This window comes from Sminthopsis crassicaudata, chromosome 6, assembly GCF_048593235.1.
Source record: "Sminthopsis crassicaudata isolate SCR6 chromosome 6, ASM4859323v1, whole genome shotgun sequence".
NCBI classification, from domain to species: Eukaryota; Metazoa; Chordata; class Mammalia; order Dasyuromorphia; family Dasyuridae; genus Sminthopsis; species Sminthopsis crassicaudata.
The window spans coordinates 21,541,124-21,547,853 of record NC_133622.1 but is presented as its reverse complement, the minus strand read 5'-3'; the positions used below and the strand labels follow the sequence as shown (position 1 = coordinate 21,547,853).

Here is a 6,730-nt window from a genome sequence, read left to right as displayed (position 1 = left end):
TGACTCTGGGATTTTTCACTGGTTAATTCCTATGCCTGGAACTCACTCCTTCCTTATTTCTTTCTCCTAGTTTCCTTGGCTGACTTTGAGTCTTAACAAAAATCCTACCATTGATACCAAGCCTTTTCTCAGTACAATAGAGAAAACTATTGATTATATCCAGTTTGTACATGTTTATTGTCTTCTGTATTAGATTTTGGGCTACTCCACAATCAGATTTGCCTTTCTTTGAATTATCAGAACTTAGCACAATGCCTGGAATGTGACGCTTCATAAATGGTAGTAGAATGACTGACGTTCTTTTGGCAATGGCAAGGGAAGGTGGATTCTTCTATGAAAACACATGAAACTAGATAGGTGCTGATAGGAGCATAGGAGAGATTCTGACAAAGTTCTTTAACCAGGAAAGAATAGCTGTAGCTGAGGAAATCAAGGAAGGCTTTTGAGAGGAGGTAATACGTGAATTCGATTTTGAAAGAAGATTCTGAAATGTAAAAATGGGAAGGGAAAGAAATATAAACATGAAAGACAGTTTGAGGAGACCAATATATAACTGCATAAATACTATTCTCTTCAAATGTGTTTTAAAAGCTCAAGAAAGAAAAAAAAATTAAAAGCCACTTGAAGAAATAAGCCCAGAAGGATTTGAGAGATGGCTTGGATGGCTGAGACAATCTTTGGGATTCCATTTAAAGTAATTTTTAAACATATAATATCTTACAAAGTGAAGACAAGGGGGAAGGGGAAGAGTGGCGGGTCGGTAAGAGTGATGCGCAAATAATGATTGCTGTTACAAATCTTTCCTGGCACAGACACACCCACACACAAAAATAGAAGGAGTATGTGCACGTTACATTTCTGGGGAGTTAGGATATACTTCCATATAAATTATGTGTTCTATTTGGAATCTGAAATGTTGTAGAACAACTGCAGAGATCACAAGAACTCCCCATCACAGATTTCAAAGAAAAAGTTCTCCAGGGGAAATGGGATAGTTGAGATGATATTTAGCACATTAATGATAAATTCTGAGAAAGATTTGATTGATTTTGACTGAAGGGGATGCTTGATTAGGACCCAAAGCACTTTTACTAGGGTGATTGTTGTTTGTCCTTCCTTCTTGAAGAGAACCATGATATCAGGGAGTCGGTGCCATGACATGAAAGTGAATTGGCTTTCAGTGAGGGACGGCTGGACAAAGTCACCAGCCTCACTTGCTCTTTCAGAGCCATCTTGATCCAATGGCAAATTATAGATAAGGATGACTATAGATCCTTCTGGATACAGTGGGAGACCTTGGTCCTTTTAAATGAAGGTCTTTCCCAGGTTTCATTTTGACTGAGATTGGTGATTAAGCCTAAGTAAGAAATGTGTCAGAGAATGACCTCTTTTACCTTATCTATCTATCTATCCATCTATCTATCATTTATATAATATAGATATATGTATATATATATCATTTAGATATGTATATATTTATATCTATCTATCTAGTGAAGAATGGGGGAAGAGGGAGAAGAAAAAAAAAACCTCAGAAACAGAGCACTTACTCATATGAGACAAATTAGAAATTATTCTTTGAATGAATGGGAGAAGTGCATTTTCTTTCAAACCAATTGTACCTGGAATTAGGATGTTAAAAAAAAGAACATATCTGTGTACTTTTCTTATTTTATATAATATGTAATCAACATGGGATTTTCTGGCCAAAACAGAAAAACAGAAACAATTACTATTTTCATATACTCCGAACCAATCAGGGCCCAAATGATATTCTGAAGTAAAGAGAAGAGATAACTTTTGGAATAAATGAGTTTAGTAAAATAAAATTATAGTCAACAGCATGGGGTGGCAGTTTAGCTGATAAGGACAAGCTGTCCTTGATCCTAGAAACAATAAGGTGAAATTGGAAATGAAGAAGAGTTTGCTTAGTTTTCTTTTACTTCCTGTGACTACATGGGGTGGTTATAGTTAGGAACAAAGATGCTTTCCTGAAGTAAGATAGGACAATTCTAACAAAATGGTAGAATAATCATGAGGACAGAAAAAACAAATCAAATGTTGGGAGATAATGAAAAGGCAGAAAACTCATAAAAACATGTATTTATTACTGAGTTTCAGGGAAGAAAAAGAAAAAAAAATCAAAGGAACCAAGAGATAATAAAGTATACTCACCACAACTGGAAAGTAAGTATGATTTGTGAATCAGGATTTATAAATGAACCCAACCATTTCATAGAAAAGTACGGATATACAATCTTTCTTTTAACATCCTAATTCTAGGTACAATTGGTTTGAAGGAAAGTGCCCATGTCCCATTCATTCAAAGAATAATTTCTAATTTGCCTCATGTGGGTAAGTGCTCTATTACTAAGAGTTTTGTTTTTCTTCTCCCCTTTCCCCATTCTCCACAGCTCATCTTAGTATCAGTCCTATTATCTATTGATGTTCAGATTTCCTTTCTTCTTGAAGGTTAGGTATTATGTCCTAATGAAATTTCTCTTTAAGTTGTGTCTTTCTGTTCCCTCATGGACATTCATGTTCAATAAAGGATTTGTACCAAGAAAAAACTTTTTTTTTTTTTTTCACTCAAGAGGCAATTTGCTTCTCCTCTTATTTCCTTTGATTTCTTTGATTGTTATTTCTAACTACTGAAGATTTTTGCATTGGAGTAGGTAGAATTCCATTACATTGCTGCTGCCTCTTTTTGCAGTGTTTATGATATTGTTAAATGTTGCCATGGAGATGATTGTGCTGAAACAAATTCCACAATGACTTTGATGTAATATTAGCCATGTATGAACTAGAGTTGTTCACGTTTTAATTCTTTTGGGTAATTGGGAGTGCTTGGAATAATAGTTAAAATTGCAAAAAGGTTAATAGATTTATGTTTTTAAAAAGAATAGCTTGGTTTTTCTTCCTTTTAACTTCATTAGAAAAAAATTAATAACCTTTAAATATAAAAAGTTATCATTTTATTACCCATTAAATATACAAATTGTTTTTTTTTTTATATTTGAAAGTACTTGGTTTCTTGGAGAGTTATATGCAGAATCAAGTGGATTCTACCATCCTATGAAATCCATGTTCTTGATGATATCAACTGGAGGCCTTTTTAGGAACCCGAATGCAGCTAAAATGAGTAAGTTACTACATACCATGTGATCAAAGAGGGCATAGGACTATTATGGGTATCATATCTCTATATTCTGAAAAGTTTGAGAAATCTAGAATGCACAAATTTAATTATTCCTAAATTCCTAACATAAGTTTAAAATTATGATAGTTCCTAGGAAAACAAAAAAGAAAAAAAAAAAAGGTTCCTTCTTGATCTTACATTTTACTAGAAGGAAGTAATATGAATATAAGGAAGTAAACAATATGTCTCTTCCTTCTAACAAAAGGGATTGGGAATGAATAGTGCCATGTCTACAGCATTAGGATTTTCCAGAATCAGATCCGGGATTATACTGTGTATGATGTGATACCTGCTGTGGGCATTGTTTTAGATTGTGTGTCTGTGTGTGTGTGTGTTTATGTGTATGTATGTATGTGATACTCTTCCTATCCTAGCTGGTATAGCTCCAAAGCAAATTCACATGAATGTTACTACTCTTGGAGATGGGAATAGCAGCTACTTCTGGAATATTAAGCTAAAAGGGAAAAATAACAGAGAAAGAAAACCAGCAAGAAGAACATGGATATCTTTCTTATTGGATTTCATTAAATTCCTACTTTCTCTTTCTAAACTATCCTAGATTACAGTTTTCATTGTCACTTATATTTTTTGGAATTTGTTATTGTAGGGCTTCTGATCGGTATATCTCTTGGAGAAAATTAATGAAGCAACAATAACAAATTGAAATATAAAAAGGTGGACCTTTCAAATATGATTCCCTTTTACAGATACAGCACAAAGGAGGAGACTCCTATCCACAAGAACTCTAACCAATCACATTATTTCTTATATCTTGGAGGTGCCATTCATCTTCTCAATGGAGTTGTCAATTGATTTGTTCTTCAATCTCCTTGGGGACAGGTAATCAATCTCAAATAAAGGCTTACCCTCTATAATTTCGTGAGTTTGATAAGAGAACCTCCTTGATCAATCCCCCTACATTAGTATAAGAGAAGTATGCCAAAGTATTTCTATTTAAAAAGAGACACTAACAGCAACATTTACATGACTCTAAAGTACTGTCATGTACATTATTTCATTTAATCCTAAGAACAGATGGGGGCAGATATAATTGATCTCATTATACATATGAAGAAATTTAGGTTAAGAGATGTTGGGTGACTTAATGAAGGTTAAGTAGTGATGTTGAAGTGCTGGGATATGGACTTACCCATGTCTTTTGATCTCAAATCCAATACTCTTCCCATTACAAAATTAAATTCATCAAACATTAAATGTCTAATGTATGCAGAATATTATGTTATGGTAGATGTGAAGTGCTTCCTTTCCTCATATAATATATTATCTAATAGAGTACATTCAAGAGTATTAGAGTGATGTACCAATAAATTGCTTTTGGAGCTGTTTTGTGAGAGAAAGCAAATCGAGATCGATTCAGAGGTATAGAGGAAACCTGAGAGAGGAAATAATATGGGGACCAAGGCCATTTTAGGAATAATGAACAATGTGCACAAAACACTGGACACATTTAAGGGGCAGAAAATAGTTAATTTGGTTGGAAAGAACCAATATGTGTCAAAGCTAGGAAGGTAGAATTAGGACAGAAGTTGAAAGTCTTAAAGGCTATGCCTTCCCCTCCCCCCCAAAAATTAGATATGGATGGGTCCTTAAAAGTGATCTGGTCCAGATCATTCATTTTATAGTTGGAAATAGTGAAAGTCAGAGAAGTTAAATCATTTGCTTAAGGTCATGCAGGGAGCAAGTATTTGAGCCATGATCTGAACCCAGGTTATCAAGTAAGATAATATTTGTTGAGCATTCAGCACAGTGCCTGGAACAGAGTGGGAACTTAATAATAGTAGTTCCATTCCCCTTCTCATCTGACTCTGGTAAAAATGCTTTGGTTTTCCCATGTGACCTTTATATATTTGGAAATTAGGAGCTTCTAAAATTTTTGAGCACTACTGTAGCTGGGGCCAAATATGCAACAGCAACAATAAATGATAAAATAAATAAATTTAAATTTAAGTAACTTTAAATTTAAAAATAAATAAATGATAAAAAAGAAAGTGAACATAGAAAAGCTTTTAATGAAGCTATCAATATGGTTTGAGGTGATGTTGAGAATAGAGAAGAAATAAGGGATGTGGAAAACACTGTGGTAGGAGAAGCATTGTAGGTGGAAACTATATATGAGAAGTGAAGGCAAGAATCCAAAATGACATCAAGATTTTGACCATGAGGATGAGTGGATGATGGTATGACTAACAGGGATGGGAGAAAGAATGGATTTCAGTTTGGTGCATGTTGGCTTTTAGATAGAAAGGGAAGCTTGGTGAACTGAAATGAACTGAAAATGTCTCTTGACTTTTGGAGATGTGGTTCTCAGGCTTGAAAGAGAGATAGGGACAAGAAACATGCATTTAGATTTTTGGGATCATCTGTTTAGAAGAAGGAGCTAACATATAAGACTGAAAGTGTGCATATATGTGGGAAGAAGAGAGTGGAGAGAGAGGAGAGAGAGAGAGAGAGAGAGAGAGAGAGAGAGAGAGAGAGAGAGAGAGAGAGAGAGAGAGAGAGAGAGAGAGAGAGAGAGAGAGAGAGAGAGAGAGAGAGAAAAGGAGGAAGAGGGGAAGGGGGAAAAAGAGGAGAAACAGAGATAGTAACAGAGACAGAGGCAGAGGGAGATAGAGACTGAGATCTAAATATGGCAGAGTAAATAGGGTACTATTAGGAAGACTTGAGCTGAAAGTTTTCTTTCTTTTTTGGGGGGCGGTGAGGAGTTCAAAATTTTCATCTCACACAACTTAGCTGTAAAACATCAGGCAAGTTATTTAACCTCACTCTGCCTTGGTTTGCTCATATAAATAAGAAGGTTGGTGAAATGATTGGTCTCTAAGATTCCCTCTTGCTTTGCATGATTCTCTCTGATTTTATGCCCTTAAGTTAAAACAGTCAAAATTCTGTCTGAAAATGGAAGTTCAGGGACTAAAGAACATAGGACCAGTTTTTGTTTTTTTTGAGATATATTTATTCACTCTGTTTTGCCACATGACAAACTTTGAAGTCCCCACAGCAGGGTTCTAGTACATCAGATTTCTTACAGTAGTACCCCTTTTTCACCATGAATAAGGGGAGACTTCTCTTTCCCTTGAAATTTTCAAGAAAAAGGCTGAAATGACACTTGAATCTACTAGGAAAGGGCTTTTTGCCAGAGTAGACTAGAGTAGCTGGCTTCTGAGGTTTCATAGCACTGAGATTTCATGATCCAACCCTCAGATTTATTCTGCATGCATAAATTTATCTAACGAAGCATAGAATGATCCTATAGAGTAATTTTCACCCACATAACAATAATAAATTATCCCTTTAAAGTAGAATTCTGTTGACACTGCTCTAGTGTTGCTTGAAAGGAAATCTAGAACTATTCATTTGGGATAAAGGGTAGATTTTAAAAGGAGGTCTAATTTAGATAGGCAATTTCCTTCCCAGATTTTCCCTCCCTTCTCTTATTTATATTTCAGTTCATACACGATGTCTATTGCTTGTATGCCTCTGGGCACTGTTAAAAATAATCAAGACGATATTAAC

At 35.0% G+C, this 6,730-nt stretch overlaps 1 long non-coding RNA gene across 1 annotated transcript; it reads left to right on the top strand.

Moving 5' to 3' along the window:
* Window positions 1–2,823: 2,823 nt before the first annotated feature.
* LOC141546347 (uncharacterized) lies at window positions 2,824–4,079 on the top strand. Its single transcript, XR_012483277.1, has 3 exons — window positions 2,824–2,875; window positions 3,024–3,142; window positions 3,907–4,079. It is a non-coding gene; the product is annotated as an uncharacterized LOC141546347 (long non-coding RNA).
* The last annotated feature ends 2,651 nt before the right edge of the window (window positions 4,080–6,730 follow it).